Genomic DNA, 26383 nt, shown 5'->3' on the forward strand with positions numbered 1-26383 from the left:
GTGCTGGTCATCAAGGCTGCAAGGCAAAGTGCTGCTGACATTACTGGCAAAGTGCTGCACCGAAAACATCCTAGTGATTGCTTTGTTTGCTAGCAGACTGCCAGGGTTGGCTATAGTATATTATGTTGACCTGCAAACAGTCACTGTCTATTAGTTGGGCAGAGGTAAAACATTAAAAAGTGCAAACAGTAAAATTGGGAAGGTTCACCCTAAAGGTAAGCTGCAGCTCTGATACACAGCTTTTACTTGGACGGTTGCATCTATTTCCAATTTTTGTCACTTCAGTTTCACTACAACTCAACAGTGCTAGTAGACTGTTAGTAGTCGGTCACTTACATTTAAACTACAACCACAATACACTGGCAACCAAAGCATACATGCACAAGGAGGCTGCTGGAGGTATACACATTTTTCCCCAAGTGACAGGTGGTTAACCAGGGGTCACTGAGTGGTGTCTTGGCCTGCATGACCGAGGCCTTATTTTCTGCCATCACCCTTCTGCCACACACAACTGATTTTTTTCCCCCCCCTCATGACTAGTGGTTGGCAGATGGCCACCATCCTCTCTGTAAACCTGGGGCCTTATTCTCTGGATCTTAAGTTGTCACACATCCATAGTGGGATACAAGTTAGCGTCATAGCGGCCCATGTCTGCAAAACCTCAATATCAAAAGTTACTTTGGTAATGAAAGTGATTTGACATTTGAGTGACATTTAAGTTACACCATGTGGAACTGTTTATTTGCCACTTGATACCTTGGCAGTCATTTGTACACCATGTACCGAGTTTGCAGCAGTCTAAACATGTGACTTGTCTGCCTTTACACTATTATCCAAAAAGCTGAGAAGACGACATCTGGTTCATGGACTGACCCATCTACTACATATTTGGGGAGGGAAAAAAATAACTTTAGAAAGTAAAACACATGACACACTCAAAAGCACCTACAACATTTTTGATCAAACAATCTGTGAAGAATCATTTAAGAACTCAGCTTTAACAGAGAAGGAGAGCCGAATTGCTTAAATTTGCTGCTGACTTCCTGTGAAATCACGCAGGATGCATTTGCTTTTAGCCAATTCCTCCTTCACAAAGCACACAATTGTGACGCAATTCATATTTTATAAGCCTGTAAGAGAACGTAGCATGCTGAGCTTTCCCAGCAAGCAAACTGAAAGCCTGAAGCTACTTCTAAACACAGGTGCAGAGTTTCCCTCGAATGACTTAGCTGTTCTAAATATTTTGCACTGGCATTACTCCGTGCGCAATCCCTCCACAGTGTTTTTCACACTCCCCTAGAGTTTCTGAGGAAACAACTCTGCAGGGTTCTTCCAGGGAAAGTACAGAATAATAACTAGTAGTGACCCACCAAGGGAGACAGTCATAGATGTGAGTAAAACAGATGAAGAGATCATGAAACTTTTAACACAGTTAAATGCAGCTTAAATCCATCCATCCATCCATCCGCGTCCGCTTATCCTGTTCAGGGTCGCGGGGGGCGCTGGAGCCTATCCCAGCTGTCATAGGGCGAGAGGCGGGGTACACCCTGGACAGGTCGCCAGTCTGTCGCAGGGCCAACACACAGGGACAGACAACCATTCGCACTCACATTCACTCGCACATTCACACCTATGGGCAATTTGGATTAACCAATTAACCTATCCCCACTAAGTGCATGTCTTTGGACAGTGGGAGGAAGCCGGAGTACCCGGAGAGAACCCACGCAAACAGCTTAAATCCTTTCAAAGTAATAGTCAACAAATGAAACTAATTTGCTAATCTTTTGATTTTGAACAACTCAGTCTCATTTTTTCCCTATTCTCAGTTTTAAGCCTGATCTTAAAAGTAGAGTATGCCTGTCTCCTGAATCCAAACTGGGAGCTGGTTCCACAGAAAGCTTTCAGAAGCCTGAAAACTGAAGGCTCTGCCTCCCACTCGACTTTTAAATACACCAGGAAGTACTTTGTTAGGATAAGGAAAAGTAAAGTCTTTACAATATGATGGGGCCTCATTATTTAAAATATTGCATGTCACGAGAGGAATTATGAATTTAACAGGGAGCCACTGAAGTAGTAAATGGCCTGTATTTGTATAGCGCTTTACTTAGTCCCCAAGGACCCCAAAAGCGCTTTACACTACATTCAGAGACACACACACACACACACACACACACACACACACACACACGATGGCAAGCTACATTGTAGCCACAGATGCCCTGGGGAGCACTGACAGAGGCGAGGCTGCCAAACACTGGCACCACCGGGTCCTCTGACCACCACCAGTAGGCAACTGGTGAAGTGTCTTGCCCAAGGACACAACGACTGAGACTGTCCAAGCCGGGGCTCGAACCTGAAAGACATATCCTGGTCAACAATGACTTAAAGATTCCTCACAGCATCACTGGAGACCAGAGTAATGCCATCTCAAGTAAATATCTGGTTTAAAAAACAAAACAAAAACAGCCGAGTACAAAAACCTCAGCTTAGAAGCAGGAAATCGGAGGTCATCCATGCCTGTAGTTTGACTAGTTGATTTGTATCATCTGGATTTGTGGATAGCAATGAAAGCGTATGCAGTGTTTTCTAAGACCACCGATTAAGGAAAGGACTTACACTATAAAAGGCATTTGTCCTAACACTAAACCCTGTGGAACTCCAAAATTAACTTGTGTGTTAGGAATACTCTTCATTTACATTTGGTATTTAGATTCCAATTTGTCAATGTGTGTTCTAATCTCTGTAGTAAAACAGAAGAATGTTATCTGTTGAAATTGAGTGAAACAGTAGTACTGATAAATTAAAACCTTTCATTTTGAGATCCAAACAATGAAAATGCTTACTTTTATGTATTGGTAGGAGGTTGGGGTTGTTTAGTGTCCCTTTCAGGAAGAGATTAATTGTGAGCTGATTTGGACCATATTCATTTAAAAATATATATCTTGTAGACCAAAAGCTCTTTCCTCCTTCATTCTGAAATAAACCATGTAAGTTTGGGCTGTTAGGGAAGCACAAAAGCATGCCAGTATAGGAAAGGAGTGACTTACAACTGATAACAAAGGCATAATGATGAAATGATGGAAAATCAAATTGCCAAGCTATACATCGGATCCCAGGGAAAAAAAAGGAAAATTCTCAAATTTTTCGCTCGTTTCATGTTAGTGTCTAAATATCACAAAGTAAACATGAATTGCAGAAGTAAAAGGAGACATGAGATCCAAGAAAAATGTCACAGTGATGAATAAGCAGCCGCTCCGACAACACTCTCCACATGCACATTTAATGACAGTTTCATTTGCAGAACCTCCATTATGACTACAATCCATGAAGAGAGACAAGCTCCCCATTTCCATATTAATTACTTGCAACCAATGTTCCCTCTAATTTTTCACGTGTCTGAGCGAACACACAAACTCCCTGAGTGATCCCATGGACCACTGTGAGCGACATCAGACGTGTGCACTGTGGTCACGCCGGCATCGAATCCAACCAAGTTACATGGTTTATTGAAATAATCAAATTACAGCATTTACATTTATGTTAGACTACTTTTAAACTGCTTTAGCCCATTTACAATGAAAATGTAAAAATCTAGCCATTGGCCTGTGTACTATGTTAACACTATTGGAAGTAAAAATAACTTGAACTCCAATTTCAAAAACAACTTTCTTTTTTATAAAGCTCTGACTTGTATTATGAGTCTGTGGTCTGTGAGAGAGTCCTGTAACTCTGTCTGCAAAATATAGTATGTAATGACCAATGTTGGGTAAATAATTATATAGTTACTCAAAAAAAGTAACTCAGTTTGGCAAACAACAATGTTTTTTGCAGCTTTTTTTTTTTTTTTTTTTTTTCTAATGCAGCAAAGGCGTTTTTTAAATAAACATTTCAAACTATTTACAGAACAATCAGCTGTTCTGCATCAAATTTGATGCCACACAAATTATTTGTGCCACTCCAAAAAATAATCTGTCCACTATGAGATAAAGGAGAACAACAGCCTGATACCTGCAGGCCTGACAACAGGAGATGTATCACTCCTGTAATATTCAGCAGTCGCCTCATTGTTCTGACACACACACAACAAATCTATTGACTACACTACACACCAACTACATAAGATTTGCGCTAAACGTCTCAAATCTCTCACATCTCAAAACACCGCCGTCACTCCTAAAACTTCCCCCCGTTTCTAAACAACTAAATGCCACGTTGCCATGTCATTTTTTGATTGGTCGACATGGTACTTTTTTCGACCAATAGGAAAGGGTGGGGGTGTTTTTGGTTTTGTTCTTGCTCCCAGGCGGAGAGTGCTTTCGAGCCTTTTTTCTTATAAAACGCCGTTTTTACCGTTTCTTCCCGCAGTAAATATAAACAACGATGGTGTTCAGGAAGGAAACCAAACATTGCATATTGTTTTAATGACAACTCTGGTTTTACGTGGCCTATCAACGCAATTTAAAAACTGGTATAAAGTCCACACTTTTTCCGTCAATTGTTCCGTCTGTCCTGTTCATATCTCCAATGGTTGTACATGTTATCATTATCGTGGTTTCACTCCACATCAGCCGCTTTGCTAGCTAAAACACCGGTGTCGGCACATAAGGACGCTGTCATAGCCTGTCAACGACGTTGATTGGCTGCGTATACGAATGTGAATCGCATTATTGGCTGGACTATGGGATAAGGTGGGATCGTTCTAATCCCATACGGGAGCAGCCAGTCACTGACTAACACTGCAAAACAGAATTGTTAAAGTATTAATTTTAATTTCAATTCAGGTTAGATTTTTTTTTTTGTGCGCAATGCAGATTTTCTGTGCGCAGAGACTGTGCCAGCAGTGCACAATTGCACACGTGCGCAGCTTAGAGGGAACATTGCTTGCAACTACCAAATATGCCACATGGAACCAGTTCCAGACAAATGAGGAGTCTATTTAATACGGGGCTGCAACGATTCATCAAGTAACTCAACTACTTTAAAAAAAAAACAAAAAAACACCATCCTCAATTCAAATGTTTTGCTTTGATCCTTCATATTATCCACAACTCTGTCACACTCTTTGTAAGTTCAAGCATTTCACCCACAGTACTGAGACCGTGAGCTCAACTGTAGTGAAAGAAAGTTTTTCCAGTGTCCAAAAAAGCAGCTTTTGTTACTGTAACATAAAACCAACGTACCAACCAACATATATATTTAAAAAACAAACAAAAAAAACAACAACATGGTGGCAGAAATGACCAACGAATGCAAACATGAATACTTTGTTTTACACAATGAGAAATCTGCAGTAAAAGTATGAGCAGTTTTAAAAAGACCTGAGTACAAGTAAATACTCGTGCTGTCAGCCCCACACACGGGCAATCCACATTGACTAACACCAATATAGTGCAATCGAGCACACTGAATGAAAGAAGAAAAATTCTGATGGAGAAGCAAAAATAAGACTATGTCTAATGCCGTGATAATTTTGAGAACTATGTCAAATATAATTTTGTTTAAAAGTGTTTCAGCTCTTGATCCAGGAAAAAATAATAATAAATAAATAAAATGGGTACGGCTCAAACAAACCTAAAAAACAGCCTGTGCCTTTCACTGTACATCAAAGACGAAGAGGACAAGGCAGAAGCAAACTATCAAAAAAGTTAAAGGGTGAGGAAAAAGCTGGATGTGAAGAGGGTTAGTGAAGAGCACCGCGGTGGGAAAAAGAGTTGGAACGTGATGGAAAGAAGAGACAAGAGAACTGATGAGAAGCACCAATGGAGCAGGTGAGTAATGTGAGAGGCCCGATAAGAGAAAGTGTGAGTATGAAGGAAGGAGATGTAGTGTCCTTTCCTGAACTTCTTCAGATTAAGAGTGTTTAGTTTAGTGGAATCATTCTTCAGCAGCAAAAAACAACCCTCAACACCACCTCAGTGATTTTCATCAGCTTTGAGCACACAGAAGACTGGATGTGAGAAGAAGCTGGAATTACTTAAAATGTAGCTGGACTGTAAACCATGGCACAAACTTCTTATCTCACGCAAGCGAGGCAGTGGCATGGAGAAGGGCGCTGATAGCGTGACAACCACTGTTAGCATATCAAAGATACACAAGCTAGTATTAACGCAAGCAACCCCCACCCAATGCACAGACACAGACTCATGCATATGCGCTTAAGGGCACATTAATGCACTGTAGTATTGCAGGGACTTTGAAGTTGAAAAACGCAAATCCACCAACGCAGTTATCTGCACACTGGCTTTAGAACATGAACTGTGGGCAATCATGACAAGGGTCTAAACACACATGAACAGTCTCCCTCTCACTTGGACAATGATTTGTGTCTGTCATCACAGTATCTGTCATATGGATGAACACATAAGGAAAAGGACAGTTTGCTGATGCTAACTCTTACTGAAAAGCTTGACTTGGAAAATGTTTCTGGAACTCGAAACGCCTCGAATTTTAGAATTTAGAACCATTCTGAAAGAATCACTGATATCTATAACTTTAAAACAGATGTTATATTTCAAATTAACAACTAGAAATCACAGGCAGAAGTTCATGAGACGAGTTAACTGCTTCTCCCACTGAAAACGCTATGTCCAGATGAACACAATCAAATTTGGGGGGTTTAAACTGCTGTGTTTATAGTATAGTATAACCCATCGAAAGACCTGACACAAGAACTGAGAGATACATGTTATTCAGTTGATCTGAAGCCTCATCAAAAACGGCCTCAGTGGAAGAGTGGCTGTTCAGATTTTCCTTTCCTTAAGGACGGAAAACAGGGAGAAAAGGTTGAGGTAGCAACAGTTCCAATGGAGTGATTAATCAAATTTGAAATTTGTGGTTCAAATCATCAACAGCATGTAGAGAGGTGGTCAGGAGAGCGGTACGAGCCATCTGTAAAACACAGTTTAGTCTCCATCAAGGCTTGAGACTGCATTTTAGCCACTGGTGTTGGGGTCGAGTCAAAATTGATGGAATTATGAACACAGACAAGTATCGTCAGATTCTCATCCACTGTGCAACACTGTCTGGAAAGTATTTGATTGATATGGCTTTATTTTTCACCATGACAATCATCCCAAACACATTCCCAATGCAGTGATAGGGAAAGGACACAGTGGAACACCATCAGTCATGGATTGGCCTCCTCAGAGCCCAGACTGCAGCATAAATAGAGCAGTGTGGCATCAGTGAGATAAAACGGAACAAAAAGCAGCCAACATCCAAAGAAGAGCTTTGAATGTCCTTTTAAGACTATTGCTGAAGACTAAATAAGCCACCCACACATAACCACACCTACCCCCCCTTACCCACATGGCCTCAACATGAAACATTCTTTACAATCGCCTCCTCTCGAGGATTTTTGGACCATGAAATGCTGGTGCTCGTTTGTTGCTGTGATACAGGTAGATGACGCAAGACGGCATGTCGGGGGCTAGACAAAAAAAATCAAAAAATAAAAATAAAAATAAAAATATGGCACGCACAGTCTGAGAGTTTCTTCTAATGTTTGAAATGAATTCAAACAATGTGTTTGGTTACAATAGGACATGACAGATGACATGGCAAGAGCATCAGACAGTGCCCTGTATTTAAATATTTTCAATATTTGGTTCACTGGTACTCGACAAGTATTGCTACTGTTGTACAAATAACATTTGGATAAAAGTGTAACTGACAGAGTTAAGCACAGCCACCCAGTCCTTATGAGAATGATTAATCTAAGCATGGGACAGCTTAAATATTTTACATTTTCTTTTAAAACTTACATTCTTAACAAACCTCAGTCCTGTTGTTACAAATGTATTCAGTTATTATCTTGGTTTAACATTCCTTTACTCAATCCTCTGCCAAAGTGTTAGTGGCAAATTACCACCTGCTAGATCCCACTTAACAGACAATGATCTTGGCTTGCTGTGATGTAAGGATCATTCAAACAGTTCTGGGCAGCCTCTCATCCAAAACAGTTCCTTGTGGCTTCAAATACCAATATAGAACCAGTCATAGCATCAGCACTGAGGCTTCACAATACAGGGGGTATTTTCAGGTGAAGTCATTCATGAACACACAAAGATAAATGCTAATTTGTGCCAAATAACACTCTCGGAAACTAAAACTGAAGCACCAACTCCGTGGAGGCTTAAAAAATGCTCCAATAGAAAACAATAACACAATATTATAACAATAGGTTATAATATTGTTTAGTATAACAGTCGCAGTGTCCACTTTAGTGACTTGAATTATCAGCGATGAGGCCTAGCTACACCTCCTTGTGTCAGTCAATGAAAAAAAGGGAATATGACAGCTTTATTTTTATACGGACAAACCAAAAAAAAAGTGAGTTTAAGTCATGCGAGAACTTCACCGTTTTATTTCATTGACTGAAACTTTTGCAAAATGCTGACAGCCTGAAATCAATGCAGCACAGTCAAGAAGACTTTTAGAAACTGAGTACTGGATGAGCCACACAGCAGCCTTACCAACAGAGAGTCACTTGAGTCAGAGACTGAAGGAGGCACAAATAAGAGGTCAAAAGACAGAAGTAGCCTGTGATTACAGGAAGAGACGTCTTACCATGAAAGCATTTCTACCAACAGTCAGGCGGCTCTCACACTGCAATGTGAACACGCAATCACAGCAGCCAAGCAGAAGAGTGGGAATAGCTGCTCCTCAGTCTCTAGTCCAAAATGAGGTCAGCACACAGTCAACAGCCAGACGAGTGTGGGACAGGGCAGAGACGGACAAGAAGAGTATGTGTGTGTATTTCGGTAAGTCTGCGAGTTCCTGCTTGTGAGGCAAGGATAGGGAAAAAACAGCTTGGCTCCAGTTCCCAGGCCAAGACAGGAAAACAGCTGCTTGAGGGAGGAGGGAAGACAGAGAGAGGGAGGGGGAAGTGTGGGGCTTAGTGTGGAGCACGCTCAACGTCTTTCCTGAGCAGTTTGAAAGAACCCCCCCCCCAAGTAGAAGAAAGGATGGCGGAAAGAAATGTGGGCGTGCACATACACACCGTGATCCTGCATTTGCTGATTACCAGTTCATTTCCACTGAATTCAGCTTTGCTGCCCAGCTTTTGTTTAGACATTTTATTGAAATATTGCACTCGTGTCTAGACAATAAAGTTGTGAATGTTAGACTATAAAAACTTGTACACACTAGATAACATTTCGAGACATAACATACACACTGCAGCGTCTACTAGATCAAGTGCCAAGGAGTGACTTCCAGGAATCCAGCAGTGAGTTCGATTCAACTGACAACAACAACAGCAACTACTAACATCAAGCAGACTGTGTGAAAGCTCAGAGAAAGTGATTGCTGAAATCTCAACAAACTCACATTTCAACGATTGTCGTCTCCATGTGGAGTCTTTTTTAAATTTTTTATTTTTAAAATTCGCTATATTTTACAACGTAACCATGTATTGTCACTTGGTCCAAGCTGAAAGTAAACAAACCTTGCCTCAGTTAGATTCATAGTACATTCACACTTGTATGTACAGTCTTTATACATCCCACTAACACTATTGCACAATACCGAATGCCAATACTAGCATTTACTTTAGAACCTGGGGCTTACGCATCTCTGACATTTGCTATTCATCATGATGAGAACAGTCAGTCGTCCCGTCACTACATAAAAATACAGATTTCAGGGTCATGTTGCGACAAGTACTGAAGAAATCATCAAATAGAAACTACTGGAGGCATGTGCTGACTGTCAGGTGAGGTTGAAAGTGTTTTAAATGTTTTTACCAAACTTCTTTGTATCTATGAGAGCAGATACCTGTAACCGAGTGCAGAAGCGCCACCCACCTGCTATTCAAACCTTCTGTTTTTTGAGCTGAAGCCAATCAGAAGAAAGTTGGCTTAAAGGTAGCAGAAACAATTCAGACCGTAGATGAAGCGACGGTTCCCAGTAGATAAATAATGACCATTCACTTGCAGAGTTCAAAAATTTAAATATGCGACTGGAAATCAGTATAACACCTGCCCTTAAAGTCAGCACAAACAGTTTTTCCCAGCCTTTTATGATGTGGTTTTATAAGAGCTCAAGCCTATAAGTCAAACCTACACTTCAATGCGGTGTTTAGATATTTACCATGTCTATTTACATTAAGCTAGCTCTTTCCTCATCTTCTCTCGTCTGCTAGGTTCTGACACCATCCCCCGCTCTCTACCTCTTCACCATGCCTCTCTTCCTCTCATCTTTCTCCCCTGAGAGACAAGAAAGCCCTCCTCTCACTTATCCAAACAGGCATTCCTCACTGCCTGCTTTTAGTCTTCTGCTGAATTCTGCATACATTAACACAATACCACAAGGAGAGAAAAAAAAAAAAAAAAAAAAAAAAAATGCACACTCACCACATTCATAACATATTCAACAACATCCACACTTAAGGCTGCCAGTGCTTGCCGTGGAACTACCTTGTTATAGCACGTCCTTTTATATGCATAAGAGTGCAGCAAGAGGTTGATGGTTCATGTAGACACCATGAGGGTGGGCCACAACTCTGTCAACATCCCATTTTGATTTAAGGGTGCAAATTATTATGGAAGGAGTGAACACATCAATCAATTACAAACATAATGAACTGACAGGGGCAGACACACGGATTGGGGGAAACTGCAGTGAAACTGAAATAAGACAAGTGAGGTTAATGAATAAGTGGAAATAAATGAGCAAGGGTGAAGTGGGTAAGCAAAACAAAAGAACACTGGTGTTTACGGATCCAAAATCAGCATTACAAATTTTCCCCAAATCTATTGCCTTTCTTCCTCAAAAGAAGAGATGGAGGACTTTATAAGATACAGATCAAAGCTTCCTGTTGGCCAAGATAGTGGAGTGGTCAATAATAGGCCCATTTGTCCAAATGTTTTCCTGCCCATCACACAGAGGTGCAGCCACCAGCCGAAGACAACTATCAGTTTGCTGTCTCCCGGTGTCTGTTTACTCAGGAAAAGAATCTGATGGCAACCACGTGTTGGAAGCAGGAGCCAAAGCAAACCCTCTTTGAGAAACTAGGTCTTTGTTTGTGTACGTACACACACACACACACACACACACACACACACACACACGATTATGGTCATCTTGATGTTTTAAGTTCAGATCTCATTGGATACTGACTATTTAACACTTTAATAAGCAAAACACAGAACTGCACATATCTGTGGAATCAGACTGGAAATCTGGCAGCATCACTCTCATGCTTTCATACATGCGTAAACCCTGCTCATGCAGACTGCCCTTTTAACACGGCTCGGAAATAGGTTGTGCACACATTACAAGTTGCGCAAAATAAAGCCAGAGAAATTACTGGCTATTATTTAACACTCGACATCAACTACACCAAACAAGGTCTGGGACTATTCTGGCTGGCTTGATAAAGGGATCTACTGTAAGTACCCCAGTCAATTAATGTATAAAAGAGGGAGAATGACAGGGTAGTTCAAGTCACCAAGTTCACTTTAAAATACTGTGTCCTGATGAGGAAATTGCAGTTGTAGTGGAGAGTCATTCAGGAGCTGAATAGCAACACAGACAGTAGTTTCTGAAATAAACCTAAAATATATATTTGATGAATAATACAAAAACTAAAGGATGATAAAAGTAATTTTACATCTGTTTTTCCCAAGGAGCCATCTAAACGGTCATGATTAAAACCACACCAAAAAAAAAACAAAAAAAAAAAAAAAACACAACAACAACCCACAACAACAACAGGGGTTTCTTCTTCTTTTAAAGTGGATCACCTCATTCCACAAGTGGTGCCAACTCCCAGTAAAAAGTAACTAAGCTTTGGCTTGAATGTGCTTTTAGAATAGTCACGTTGTTACCAGATCTTTATTTCAGTTTTGCCCAATCTCAACCAGTATCAGCACTTTAGATGTGCCCGTTTCCATCATCTCTGCATAAATGTTTTATATACACAGTATTTCAATACTGCTACAATCTACAATCTGAATTTTGATTCTGTAAATCGGCCAATGGAATCTGCAATATATGTTAACGCAAACCTTTGGTTTCAGTGTCATGACCAAGTCTAAATCTCCCAACCACCTTAACTATTCCTTGATCTAGACAGTAACTTCCTTGCAAGTGTGATGTACTTCAGAGAATTAATATAAATATTGTAAAGACAGGCCAGATCTGTGATACACCTTTCAAGTAATCTAATCCTCTGTAACTTCATACGGTGCGCCTCCATCACACTCAAGTGTGCTCAACAATTGAGCCGGTGACGTAGCCTTCCACAGAATGTAACCCTAACCAAAATTCTGAGACGGTAGTGCATATCAGCTGCTTTTGGGTTAGGAGCTGTTGAAAAATTTATCAGCAGCCACCGCAGCTCAGTTTTCCAGTTCCTACAGGTAAGTCCAAACCAGGCTGATTAGGTTTCCACCGCTGGGCTCTGGTTTGGGACGAAGATCACTGAAATATGTCTGTCTTCACGTCAGCAACAATCAGCCGCTTTCTAGCAAGTGATATGCCTTTGTTTGATAATGACAAAGGCTCCCTGTGCCGATGGAGTCACCGTGTATTCAGTCTTTGCTGACAGGAAAGACTTTTTCCCCTAGCTGCCAATAATAAACACAATGCACGGCTTTGACTTGCTTTGAATAGACAAAACGCAGCCTTTAATGAAGGAAGATTAGGGTTGAATGTGAGATTGGAAACTAACCTCTTAATCCATCTGAGTGCAAACTCCTTGACAAAAATGCATCTCTGCCAGGTCAAAAGGGAACAGTGTGGGGTGGTGGGAGTGAGGGTCACACAATGAAGTCTTTGTTATTTCCTGTTGAGATAAAACAGGTTAAGGTTGGATTAGTGTGATGTACAGAACTAAATGTTGTCTTTGTGGTCACTAATTAACAGTCCCTTTACTGTAGCCGAGGAAATGGTGCTATTAATATGATAAACAATAGATGGCAGATCATGTTAATGAGCTCAAACATTAAACACTCAAAAGGACAATTAGAGGCAACAGGCAGGCAGCGTTTTGCATTATACATTCAAGGATCACTAAAGTGCTGCTGGATGATCTCATGAGAAAGGCCGTTTGTTTGGGTCCAGCTCAAATTCAGGCCAACATGAAGGGATCGGAAATAAGAGGACGGTGACAAAGAGATAAGAAAGGAAGAGGAAAGGGGTTCTGGTCTGATGAATATTTATGAGCCGGTGCAATCTTAATGTTCATCAAATTTTAAGACTGTGCATCTTCAAACAAAAAAAAACAAAAAACAAAAAAAAAAGCAAAGGGGATGGTGTTTTAAAAGTATCCTGTGGATACACCAGTTCTCTGGCAGTGCAATGGAGCCATTTCTTTATGAGTGGGTCTTTGGCGTTTTGCATGCCATGTGCGGGCCTGTGTACACGGGTGACGTAATATGCATTCTTGCCAATGGTTTCACACTATTTGAGTGATCAACAGGGGCCAGAATGTGCCAAGAGACGCAGCAATGCGCCAGCAAAGACATTGAAGAGGAGGACTGCAAGCTAGACGCTGATGTAAACAAAGCAGAATCTGAGATGTTCGAAATGGCAAATGTTTAATGAGGAAGAAAATAGAACCCGTGCCTTTGTTAGGCACCGGGAAGAAACGGCAACAGTGACAGGGAAGGTACACAACTTCAGTTTTATTAATCAGTGTATAAAATGGCTTATGGTTTGTCCACAAAAAGGCACAAAAATATTTTGTTCATGACATTCGACAAAAGAAAAGTGGGATGACTTCTCATTCTACAGACTGAAATCAGACTATTTTCAGTCTTACACATTAGATCTTGGTAGTGGGGACAGAAGTTGTAAATTCCCCAGCACGTCCTGCACGTGCCTCATTGCTCAAAACATCTTCGACGCATCCTACTCAGAAAATCCTTTTATATACAGAGGAGCAGCAGCTCTACAATGTTGACATCCTCACCCCATCGTCAAGGGTGAGCCGAGACAACCTTTGGAAGAAGCTCATTTCTGCTTGTATCCTTGATTTTTCTAATCACTACTCACACCTCGTTGCCATGGGTGAATGGAGGAACTTACACACTCGGCTCCCTCTTCGCCTCAATAGACCAGTACACATCCACTGTGCTCTGCTGATCCATCTACTCTCCACCACTCATAAACAAGACCCAGAGGTGCTTGAACTCCTTCACTCGAGGCAGATCAGAGCAGTCAGTGCACCATTTTCCTGCTGACAACGATGTTTCTGTGGTACCAATTCTCATCCCAGTCACATCACACTCTCCTGCCAATCACCCCATTTAATGCTTGAGGTCAACTAAGCCAGCAGAAACCTGACACTCTCTGCCCAGTAAAAATGTATCGACAAAAAACTGCGACAAAGCACAACCTTGGCCATGTCCAATGAAAACTTCCTAAATATTTCTTCAAGGCAAGGCAAGTTTATTTGTATAGCACAATTCAACAACAAGGTGATTCAAAGTGCTTTACAGAGACATTAGAAACAAGAACAAATAAAAAGCATGATTTAAAATTGATTAAAACAAGCAAATAAACTAACTAACTAATTAACAAACAAACAAACAACAGTATATAAAATCAAAACAGATAAAATCAGAACAGTAGATAAAATCAGTAGTTAAATGTAAGTTTTGAAATTTAAGCTTAAAGTGTGGATTTGGTGCTTTATTCAAATGCAGCTGAGAACAGGTGAGTCTTCAACCTGGATTTAAATAAACTGAGTGTTTCAGCTGATCTGAGGCTTTCTGGAAGTTTGTTCCAGATATAAGGAGCATAAAAGCTGAATGCAGCTTCTCCGTGTCTGGTTCTGACTCTGGGAACTGATAAAAGACCGGATCCAGATGACCTGAGGGATCTGGATGGTTCATACTGGGTCAGGAGGTCATTGATGTATTTTGGTCCTAAACCATTCAGAGCTTTATAGGCCAGCATCAGAACTTTAAAGTCTATCCTCTGACGGACAGGCAGCCAGTGTAAGGACCTCAGAGCTGGACTGATGTGGTCCACTTTTTTGGTCTTAGTGAGGACTCGAGCAGCAGAGTGCTGAATGAGCTGTAGTTGTCTGACTGATTTTTTAGGTAGACCTGTAAAGATGCTGTTACAGTAATCAAGCCTACTAAAGATGAATGCATGGACTAGTTTTTCCAGGTCCTGTTGAGACATCAGATCTTTTATCCTTGATATATTCTTGAGGTGACAGTAAGCTGACTTTGTTATTGTCTTAATGTGTTTTTCTAAGTTTAGGTCTGCATCCATCACTACACCCAAATTTCTCGCCTGGTTTGTGGTTTTTAGATGTATAGACTGAAGTTCTCTGGTGACCTGTAATCGTTTTTCTTTGGCGCCAAAGACTATTACCTCAGTTTTGTTTTTGTTTAGCTGGAGAAAATTGTGGCACAACCAGTCATTGATTTCCTCAATGCATTTACCAAGAGCCTGTACAGGGCCTCGGTCTCCTGGTGACATTGTGATATATATTTGTGTGTCATCCGCATAGCTGTGATAGTTTATTTTGTTGTTGTTTATAATCTGTGCCAGTGGGAGCATGTAGATGTTAAACAGAAGGGGTCCCAAGATGGAACCTTGGGGAACTCCACATGTGATACTTGTCTGCTCAGATGTGAAGTTAGGAAATACTTTGTATCAATAGGTGTTTTCTACGTATGTTTTGAACCAGTTTAGTACAGTTCCTGAAAGACCTGTCCAGTTCTCCAGTCGTTTGAGTAATATGTTGTGGTCAACTGTATCAAATGCTGCACTGAGATCCAGTAAAACTAGGACTGACATTTTTCCACTGTCTGTATTCAGACATATGTCATTAAACACTTTGGTCAGAGCGGTTTCAGTGCTGTGGTTCTGTCTAAAACCTGACTGGAAGGCATCGTAGCAATTATTCTGTTTTAAGAAGTAACTGAGCTGTTGAGAAACTGCTTTTTCAATGATCTTACTTAAAAACGGGAGATTTGAGATCGGCCTGTAGTTGTTCATTTGTGTCTTGTCAAGATTGTCCTTTTTCAGTATAGGTTTGATTACAGCAGTTTTTAGTGATTCTGGAAACACACCTGATAATAAAGAAAAGTTGACGATCTGCAACAGGTCTGACTCTAAAGTCTTTGAGACCTTTTTGAAAAAACTTGTTGGCAGGACATCTAAACAGCAGGAGGAGGAGTTCAGTTGACCTGAGATGTCCTCCTGGGGCCCGTTCTTCGTACGTCGCTCACTACATCCAAGATCAAATGACACATCCAAGACCAAACCATCGCGCTAACCGTGAGCTCGCTAATCCGGTTCCCCGAACACACCTGTTGTTGACGATTAGTACAGCTGGACGCAGTAATGTGACATCACTGAGTGTCGTAAAAGGGGCTACGCATCGATAGTAGAAACATTGATCGGCAACCCTTTGATTGGTCGGCGAAAATGTCGAAGGGGCGCGCTCGGTATTTTCCGGCAGCAGAGCAAGAACTCTTGATTGAGGGATTTCAGGAGTTTCAGAGTTTAATTAAAACGCAAGGGAACACTGCAAAGGCTGCAAAAGCAAGGAGAGAGGGCTGGCAGGAAGTTGCTGACAAATTAAACTCGTAAGTAATTTAATAATAACAATAATAATGGAGTGGGTTTATATAGCGCTTTTCAAGGCACCCAAAGCGCTTTACAATACCACTATTCAGTCACTTTATTATTTATTTATAGATTTATTATATTACACTATATTATCCAATATTATATTACATTATATCATATTGTTATATTATATCCCCTTTCACATTAGAGCCACAACAGGACCCACTAGAACATGGGAACAAGTAAAAGTGGAATATAAGAATATTCTACAGAATGGTAATATTTATCACTTATATTGCTTTTCGTCTCTTGGAAAGAGACCCTGTAATAGTCTGTTAGTTTGTTTATAACAGCAACCAAGAAAAGGGCAGAGCAAAAAAAGACAGGTGGTGGTCCTGCACCCCCTCGTCAACAAGTTGGTTAAGTAAATAATACCCTCACGGGGATATCGATATCTCTCAATGAGCACACTGTCGCGCTGAGCTAAAGGATCCTGTCTGTCCCGCAATATACGCTGGATTCTGAGGACTCTCCTTATCAATCTTGCACCTTCCGCAATGGGTGGCTCGCGTAAACGGACAGGACACGGCTGCGACAGACTTCCCAAATCCACCTTCGCTTTTATAGCCGTGGTCTCCCATCTTGATTACACGGAGTGATTTACAATTACTACTCTGAAATATGAATTACATCTGTAATAATCACATACATGTAATAGAATGATTAATAGTACATTTCCCTTTTTTAGGAAATGACCTGTATGTATCTGTGTGACATCAATACAAGGATCAAGTACTGCATTATCTTTAGTTACATTGATGTTATTTATTTATGGTGAAACAGTGGTGGAATATCGCTGTTGCTTTCGTATAAATGAAGCGGACATACCTGCGTGGCCGCGATCTAATCCTGTTTACATAAAGTAAACCTGCTCCCGAGCAGGTTTACGCTTACGGCTCTGTTGCTATGACAGCAAGTCCCGGATGAGCTTCGGGGAACCGAACGATCCAAGATCACGCGAAATCGTCAACAATCTAATCCAGCTAACCTACTTAGCGAGGTACGAAGAACAGGCCCCTGGTCTTTGCTGTTAATAGGTTGAAACCGTTTCATGGTGTTTAAACAGTTTTTTGGTGGACACAGTACATATCCTGGATCTGCTGTTGATGTACCAATTGCTTGTCTAATTTTTTGGATTTTTTCAGTGAAGAATTTGGCAAAGTCATTGCAGGCCATGGTCGAATGAAGTTCAGCTGCCACTGACACAGGGGGGTTTGTTAGCCTGTCAACTGTAGAAAATAAGACCCGAGCATTATGGCTGTTTTTAGTGATGATGTCAGAGAAGTAGGACCTCCTTGCATTCCTCAGTTGTAAATTATAATTGTGAAGTTTCTCTTTATAAATGTCATAATGAACCTGGAGGTTTGTTTTTCTCCATCTGCGCTCAGCTTTCCTACACTCTCTTTTTTCATTTTTCACCAGTGTGGAGTTTCTCCATGGAGACTTTTTCCTTCCAGAGATAACCTTCACCTTAATGGGAGCAATAGTGTCCATTACATTTAACATGTTAGCATTGAAGCTATTGACGAGCTCATTGACTGACCCTCTGGACAGGTCAGGTGTTAATGGGAAGACCTGGTTAAAAATTGCACTACTGTGTTCAGTTATACACCGTTTTGTGATCACTGTTGTTGATATATTTGTGTGGGCTGAGATTTTACTTTCAAAGAAAACACAGTAATGATCAGACAGGCCCACATCAGACACAGTAACCTTTGAAATGCTCAGGCCTTTGGAGATCAGTAGGTCAAGAGTGTGTCCTCTATCATGTGTGGCCTCTGTTACATGCTGAGTCAGCCCAAAGTTGCCCAGAGTGTTACTCAGGTCTTTAGTCCCTTTGTCCTGAGGGTTGTCCACATGAATGTTAAAATCCCCAGCAATAATTACACAGTCAAAATCAACACAGATCACAGACAGCAGTTCACTGAGGTCATTACAAAAGTCTGTGCAGTATTTGGGAGGCCTGTAAACATTAAGAAACACAACTTTGGATGGGGCCTTCAGCTGTAAAGCCACATATTCAAAAGACTGAAAACTTCCAGGAGATAGCTGCTTACATTGAAATGATTCATTAAATAAGACAGCAACCCCTCCTCCTCTCCTGCTCGCCCTGACCTCACTGGTAAAACTGTAGTTAGGAGGGGTCGTCTCGATGAGTCCAGAAGTTATCGCAGGTAAGCTCACACGGAAAAAAGGGAAAAAATCAGCATAAAAATCAATAAAAGAAGCAAAGCATTCAAGAGCAAAGAGATGAAGCGTCCACACTCACAAAGGGGAGGAGCCAAAAAATTCAAGATAAATTTTAACTTTTACAGACTCCTAAATGTCATGAATGTGAGCTGTATTACTGAATCAGTGCAGCTCGGAGGATGTCTGACTGGCAGGGAGGTGCACTGCTGTGGCTTTAGCACAACATTCCTCCCCATGGTCATGCACACTGCAGCTTTGCACTGTTCACTTTCTACTGTGACACAAACAAACTTCCCACATGTGGGACTAACAAAAGGTTTCTCTCATCTTATCCCACTTGTCAAGTCCTCAATATGCTGGCTCCTCAACCCTTATGAGCACAGCTAGAACAGAGCAGTAATTCTTTCCAATAAGTATTTGAGGGCTTTTATTCATTTAAGAAAAAACTGTCTGAGAAATGTGCAGTTCCTTATAGAGGCCTTAGCTTGTGCATGTAAATGTTGTCACTTACGGTCATCTGAGTCCAGATTCAAGCCTTTCACCAATTATACACGTGCATGAATTACAGATGCCCTCTTAAGCATTACATGTGAAAAAGAGCGATACCCCCTCCTATGAAGTCTAAGCTACTGAGCTCATTAGAAAACCTGCCCAAGTACACATCTTACTTTGTATGTATTCTTTGTGACTGCTTAACTGTAGACGAATTGATGCAAACACTTAAGATCATTTCTCAGACATTTACCTAAAATACTGTCAGCACTGAGGATGATATTACCATGGCAACTCTAGCGTTGTGTCTTTTTCAGCTAAACTGCACTTATAGGAGAGGGGAAAAAAATGATGGATTTAGCACGGTGGCAACAGAGTGCCCCTCTTCTACTGTCAGCCCTCAAGAAAAGCAAGCACATCTAACTGATCCGGGCCCCGACAGTGTGTAGTCTGACCAAACAGCAGGACGGCTCACAGAGCTTACACGGTAGCCGCTTTCCAATGCCCCTCACTCGTCGCCAACTGTTTCCTCCCACTCTGCCTCCACACAGCTCCAGTGACAGGCAGCGAGCTGGTGTGGAAACTCAAGTCAAGGTGATATCAGTAACACACAAGCATTCATCGCCATAGCATAACCAGTGAAGGAGCAGCCCGCCCTATCTGAAGGTTTAAGATGATGCACATTTATATTTTCAAATCTGTGTTACTGGAAATTAGGCACAAAAGACTTTTCTTGAAAATGCCATCAAAACCACTTTTCAATCTGGAGTCAAGGTGCCAATATGCTCCGTGACAGACAGACAGACAGACAGACAGGCAGGCAGGCACACACACACACACACAGCGATGGGCGAGCTACATAGAGGTCAGAAGGGACCACGGCTTCAACATCCTGTCCAATGTTCGGTGATGGCATATGGACTCTTGGATATTGTTCTTTCCAGGTCTCAGGGTTTTGGATGCCTCACAGAAGATGAATCATTCTGTGGTCAATAATGGTTTCAGATTGGAGGTCAAGTTAAGGATTAGAAGTGTTTAGCAGCAAAATAATTTGAACCACGCTGCAACATATTAAATAGCACTTGGGGGAAAAAAGAAAAAAAAAAAAAAAAAGTTAGTGGGCATGGACACTGTGGCTGGCTTAAAATATGCTGGCTGATACAGGCTTGGGTCTAGACCTATTACCATTCTTACATTTGTGCTTACATTCGTGCTTGTAATTGCCTACATTTAAGTGCCAACTTCTTGTCATGGACTGACCCAGAAACTGCACCCATTAACCTGAAAACTGCATTAAGTGTTTTTGTTTGTTTTACACTGTTTAATACACCTACAGTTAGCCACAGAGTATGATAACCACTGGCTTTAAGTTTTCTCATCTTCATTCAAAACCATTATTACGGAACTGCTTTTACATGTATTTGTATATTTTTTTCTCTATTAGATCATGGGCATGCAATTATTAGCTGTCAACTAGCCAGGTAACTTACAGCTAATGTGTCCTTACTGTCTAATAACTCCTGCGAGAACCTCTATACCTACGATTTTATTTAAATAACTCAACAGATTTGGACCACCTCGGCCTAAACTGTAGCCATTTTTAAATGGGTGTAACCACTTTTGTGTTCTACTTCTGTTCTTTTAAATGTTCACTTCCTAAAGAACACACTGCCCTCGTACAAGACCCTTAACCACTGACTACACTGGCATCTTTAACTAGGTGCATGAGTGTTGAGCACCTGTCGCCTTGCCAGTGCAACTCTGCTTCAGTCTTTTATCATCTACTAATAATTAACAGGACAATCGGTTTGAGGCAACTGAGGAACAATTCAAATGTAGTTTACAAACACTAGGGAAAGCAATTAAGCATTCTCCAAAACAGGAAAGATGAGGCCAGGAGACATCGCCCATCAGCGAGGAGAGTGGTGATTATGAAGAAGTGCAGCTTTTAACGATTTGACATTTTTAATGATGGTTAGAGGGAAGAGGCAGTGAACCATTTATCAGTAGAAGGCCCTTGGGACACTACAGCCCACGATAGTTTCCAGCTCTGTGTTTCAATTCAAAAACACTTTCATAACCAATCACTTCTACTGTCTGAGCAGCTCATGGGCCAAGACCAAAATAGTGGCCAGTAAAGATAAGCTTTATCTTTATTGTACAAGTTAATGTCTGGTATGAGGATGAACAACCCTGTTAGCTGCTTTGAGGTGCTGAACCACCACCTCCTCGTATGTACCAGACAGATGAGAAACAAATAAACCCAGTGATAAAGCAAGAACATTTGAATATAAAAATTACAACCAACATGACTGGCACCACGAGTTTCTTTCTACAACTGACCTGATTGCAGTTCCAGGGATTTTTTTTTTTTTTTTTTTTTTTTTAAACTACCACGTTGTAACCAATAAATATGAGAAACTTCATAAAGGTTGTGACATCCGTCTATAAATTTACTGAACTGGAACCAACTACAGTGGGGCAAAAAAGTATTTAGTCAGCCACCGATTGTGCAAGTTCCCCCACTTAAAATGATGACAGAGGTCATTAATTTGCACCAGAGGTACACTTCAACTGTGAGAGACAGAATGTGAAAAAGAAAATCCATGAATTCACATGGTAGGATTTGTAAAGAATTTATTCGTAAATCAGGGTGGAAAATAAGTATTTAGTCACCTCAAACAAGGAAAATCTCTGGCTCTCACAGACCTGTAACGTCCTCTGTAAGAAGCTTTTCTGTCCCCCACTCGTTACCTGTATGAATGGCACCTGTTTGAACTCATCTGTATAAAAGACACCTGTCCACAGCCTCAAACAGTCAGACTCCAAACTCCGCCATGGCCAAGACCAAAGAGCTTTCGAAGGACACCAGGAAAAGTATTGTAGACCTGCACCAGACTGGGAAGAGTGAATCTACAATAGGCAAGCAGCTTGGTGTGAAAAAAATCAACTGTGGGAGCAATCATCAGAAAATGGAAGACATACAAGACCACTGATAATCTCCCTCCATCTGGGGCTCCACGCAAGATCTCATCCCGTGGGGTCAAAATGATCATGAGAACGGTGAGCAAAGATCCCAGAACCACACGGGGGGACCTGGTGAATGACCTGCAGAGAGCTGGGACCAAAGTAACAAAGGTCACCATCAGTAACACACTACAACGGCAGGGAATCAAATCCCGCAGTGCCAGACATGTTCCGCTGCTGAAGCCAGTGCATGTCCAGGCCTGTCTGAAGTTTGCCAGAGATGGATGATACAGCAGAGGATTGGGAGAATGGTTTCATCTGACCACATGACAAAGTAGAACTTTTTGGTATAAACTCAACTCGTCGTGTTTGGAGGAAGAAGAATACTGAGTTGCATCCCAAGAACACCATACCTACTGTGAAGCATGGGGGTGGAAACATCATGGGGCTGTTTTTCTGCCAAGGGGACAGGACGACTGATCCGTGTTGAGGACAGAATGAATGGGGCCATGTATCGTGAGATTTTGAGCCAAAACCTCCTTCCATCAGTGAGAACTTTGAAGATGAAACGAGGCTGGGTCTTCCAACATGACAATGATCCAAAACACACCGCCCGGGCAACAAAGGAGTGGCTCCGTAAGAAGCATTTGAAAGTCCTGGAGTGGCCTAGCCAGTCTCCAGACCTCAACCCCATAGAAAATCTGTGGCGGGAGTTGAAAGTCCGTGTTGCTCGGCGACAGCCCCAAAACATCACTGCTCTCGAGAAGATCTGCATGGAGGAATGGGCCAAAATACCAGCTACTGTGTGTGCAAACCTGGTAAAGACCTATAGTAAACGTTTGACCTCTGTTATTGCCAACAAAGGTTATGTTACAAAGTATTGAGTTGTATTTTTGTTATTGACCAAATACTTATTTTCCACCCTGATTTACGAATAAATTCTTTACAAATCCTACCATGTGGATTCATGGATTTTTTATTTTTTTTCCCACATTCTGTCTCTCACAGTTGAAGTGTATCTCTGGTGCAAATTACTGACCTCTGATTTAGGTGGGGGAACTTGCACAATCGGTGGCTGACTAAATACTTTTTTGCCCCACTGTATATTTAAAAAGGTCATGCGTCTGTTTAATCACACTTAAATTCAATTCTAAATTTCCTGCAGGTTTTGTTCATTTGATAAACCAACATGACTTGAGCTGAGTAAATTAAACGCCACTTTAAAAAAAAAAAAAAAAGGAGCAATGTCATTATAAATGTTTAACCCCAGTGCAAATGATTATCTTTTGGCCAGAGGCTGACTCCTTTGTCACAATTCTCATCTTCTTAGGTGTGCTATATTATGGCTGGGCAACAAACATACCAGCTCTATGACACATCCATCGCCAGTGCTTTTATTAGGAAGGTTTTGTTTTTTTTCCTGAGTGATTGAGTTTGATAATTTAGTGGCGAGTCTTCTCACGGTAAATAATTTACTTGTACATAGTACCACGCAGGGGTGCATTATATCTTTCTGTAGCATTCAACTAGAACTGCTCTGGGGATGTTTCCCCATCATGTACAGCGTTGGGCAAACGTCAAGACTCACTCTTCAGTTCTTTATAATTTACTAGGAAATTGGGAAATACGTGAGGCAATTTCTTGAAACTAGAAATTCAAACTGAAAACTGATATCCAGAACACTGGACACACTTTTTTTTACAATAAAAAATAAAATAAAAAATTAGAACAATGCTGGTTCATGCAACTGTATTCAGCTACCACCCGCGTTTATTTCCTGTGCATCTGGTAATTTGGCACAAAACTTTTTTTTTTTTTTTTTTTTAATTGCTGATCAAACAGAGTGGGTAAGTTCAGCTGCCACAGTTTCTAATTGCTGGTAAAGTTTCAAAACATCAATCTAAGAATTTATGACAGACATAGAAAGTTTTACTTACAATCGGGCAGGCTGGATAACACCTCCTGCCTTGCTCTCACACTAACATTATTCTTTTATTATTATTATTATTAGACACAGTCATAGCTCCACTACTTTGGTCCCCCACTTGTCCAGTCTCCTCAAACTTTTTTAAGAAACCACTGCACACCATGCTGAGATATGTTAAGGTTTTGGCCAATAAATCTTTCAGAATCACCTTGTTGATTCAAATCAACAAGGTTTACTGCTCGATTCATAGATTTGGTGGGTAGCTTACCAAACAAAAGAAACATCTGAAAATGATCAGATACATTGACTGGGCTGAAAGTGAGCGAAAAAGCAGCCAATATCCCAAAAAAAAACTCAGACTTCTTCAGAAAGCTTGGCGAACGATTGCTCAAGACCACTTTTATTCATTCATTTTAGAATTTAAAGATAAGTCATCTTGTGAGTCATGTTCAGATTCCTCCTGCTACAAGAGGGAAAAAAACAACGACATTTTAATAGCATAATGAGCTGTGCTCAAAAATGACTTGACAAGCTCTGCATGTAGGCCATGGGATGGTCGTGACGACATTGAGCTTAACTGGAAGGCATGTTAGCAGATCAAAAGTGCCATGTCACTTTGAGCAGTTAAATAAGCTCAATCTTCTATAGTTGAGAGCCTGTGGCCTCATCTACCCTGAAGTCACACATAAGTCATTAGCTACAGTCAAACACGGACTGAATTTACTTGGATAATTAATGGGTTTTTTGCTCAAGGACTTGACTGACGTCCAATTAAAAATGCAAAACAATATTTGGAAGAAAGGGGAAGAAGGAAAAAAAAAAAAAAGAAAAAAGACACGGGTGTGAAAACTGTCTTCTCCTGTTTGTGTCACTTTCATCTAAGCAATTTCCTCCCCCAGTGTCCCAGAAACACTCAGCCTCAAAGACATTCGTCTGTCCCAAACTCAAGAGAACTCACTACAAAACAAAGCTTTACAATTACCTTCTCTGAACATGTAGATAAACAATAGTGCAATAAATCTACAGGCTAAATTTTCAAACAAAGATTGGCATTTGCCACCATTAAAATATATTCCTCTCTTCATTTAAACCGGACACCTGACCTACTAAACCGTAAACTACTCAAGAAAAAAAAAAAATGTAGAGAAAGTGGAAAGATTAATAGGGTTCTTTAGATGGACCAACTGCTGTGAACAAAGGATGCTGACATCTTGCAGAACAATACAGCAGGCAACAAAGACGTTGAACATCAGTAGAACAACAGGATCCCTAGGGCATAGATGTAGGAGCACAGCTCAATTATTCATGTCAGTGAACTACAGCTAAACAATGGTTAGGCTCTCGGGACGGTTGCAAATACAGGTGGAGGCATGTGTATGTGCAAGACCCATCAACAAAAATAAGATGAGAAACCACCTTTTGGTGTGAGAGTTAAAATTCCTGGATAAAAATAGACCTTTGGGCGCTCAAACTCTGTAAGCACTGCTGATGGCATATCTTTGACGCAATAAGTCCATGTTGCCTTCTTACGACAGATGTATACACTTATTACCCTGTTTTGTTTTGGGTTTTTTTAAAGACATTTGATTAACAAAAGTGCATTTTAAGCTTAAATAAATTAAAAGTGATTTTCCCTTTCACATGTAGGAAAACTCCTAGTAAACCATGTTTAACACAAAAAAACAAACAAACAAACACAACGACAAAAAACAAACCACTCACTTCTGACTCCAAATTTCCGAAACAGAGACCGTCAAAAAGCTAAAGCTGAATTCTCCAAAGAGGACTTCAAACTAAATGGTGATGTCACTTTGTGAACATCCCAAAACATGTGGTTAGAGAAGGTTTTACCTTTGTATGCCAGCAGTGGATTTTAAATGCAGGCTTTCAGACTTGGTTAAACCGCTTGAATTAAAACTAGGCATTGCAGCACCCTAGGGCTGCTCGATTATGGCAAAAATGATAATCACGATTATTTTCACTGAAATTGAGATCACGATTATTTGACGATATTTATTTAACCCTTTAAGACCTACTATAGAACCAAGTCCACCAGAGCTTATATTATTTTTTTACATGCTGTAGTGCCATTTGTGGGAGCATTTCAAGTTGCTATACATCAATACAACTGTTATAGCCCATATTTTAATAATATGTATGCATTAAGTCCATAGTAATTACATAAATTGCAAAAAAGTGCAATAAACT

At 40.8% G+C, this 26383-nt stretch overlaps 1 protein-coding gene across 5 annotated transcripts in view; it reads right to left on the reverse strand.

Moving 5' to 3' along the window:
• Positions 1-26383, reverse strand: part of LOC113037033 (SPRY domain-containing SOCS box protein 4) — a 63016-nt gene that overhangs the window by 21457 nt on the left and 15176 nt on the right. For 3 of the 5 annotated variants that reach the window (XM_026193745.2, XM_026193746.2, XM_080289100.1), the window contains exon 2: positions 12677-12790. The exons of 1 other annotated variant lie outside the window; for it this stretch is intronic. The gene's annotated coding sequence lies outside the window, so the exon portion shown is untranslated. Of the gene's footprint in view, positions 1-8568; positions 8692-12676; positions 12791-26383 lie in introns of those variants that run through there. One more of the 5 variants, XM_026193748.2, reaches the window with a different exon arrangement.

The sequence above is a fragment of the Astatotilapia calliptera genome, chromosome 14 (genome assembly GCF_964374335.1).
Source record: "Astatotilapia calliptera chromosome 14, fAstCal68.1, whole genome shotgun sequence".
NCBI lineage: Eukaryota > Metazoa > Chordata > Actinopteri > Cichliformes > Cichlidae > Astatotilapia > Astatotilapia calliptera.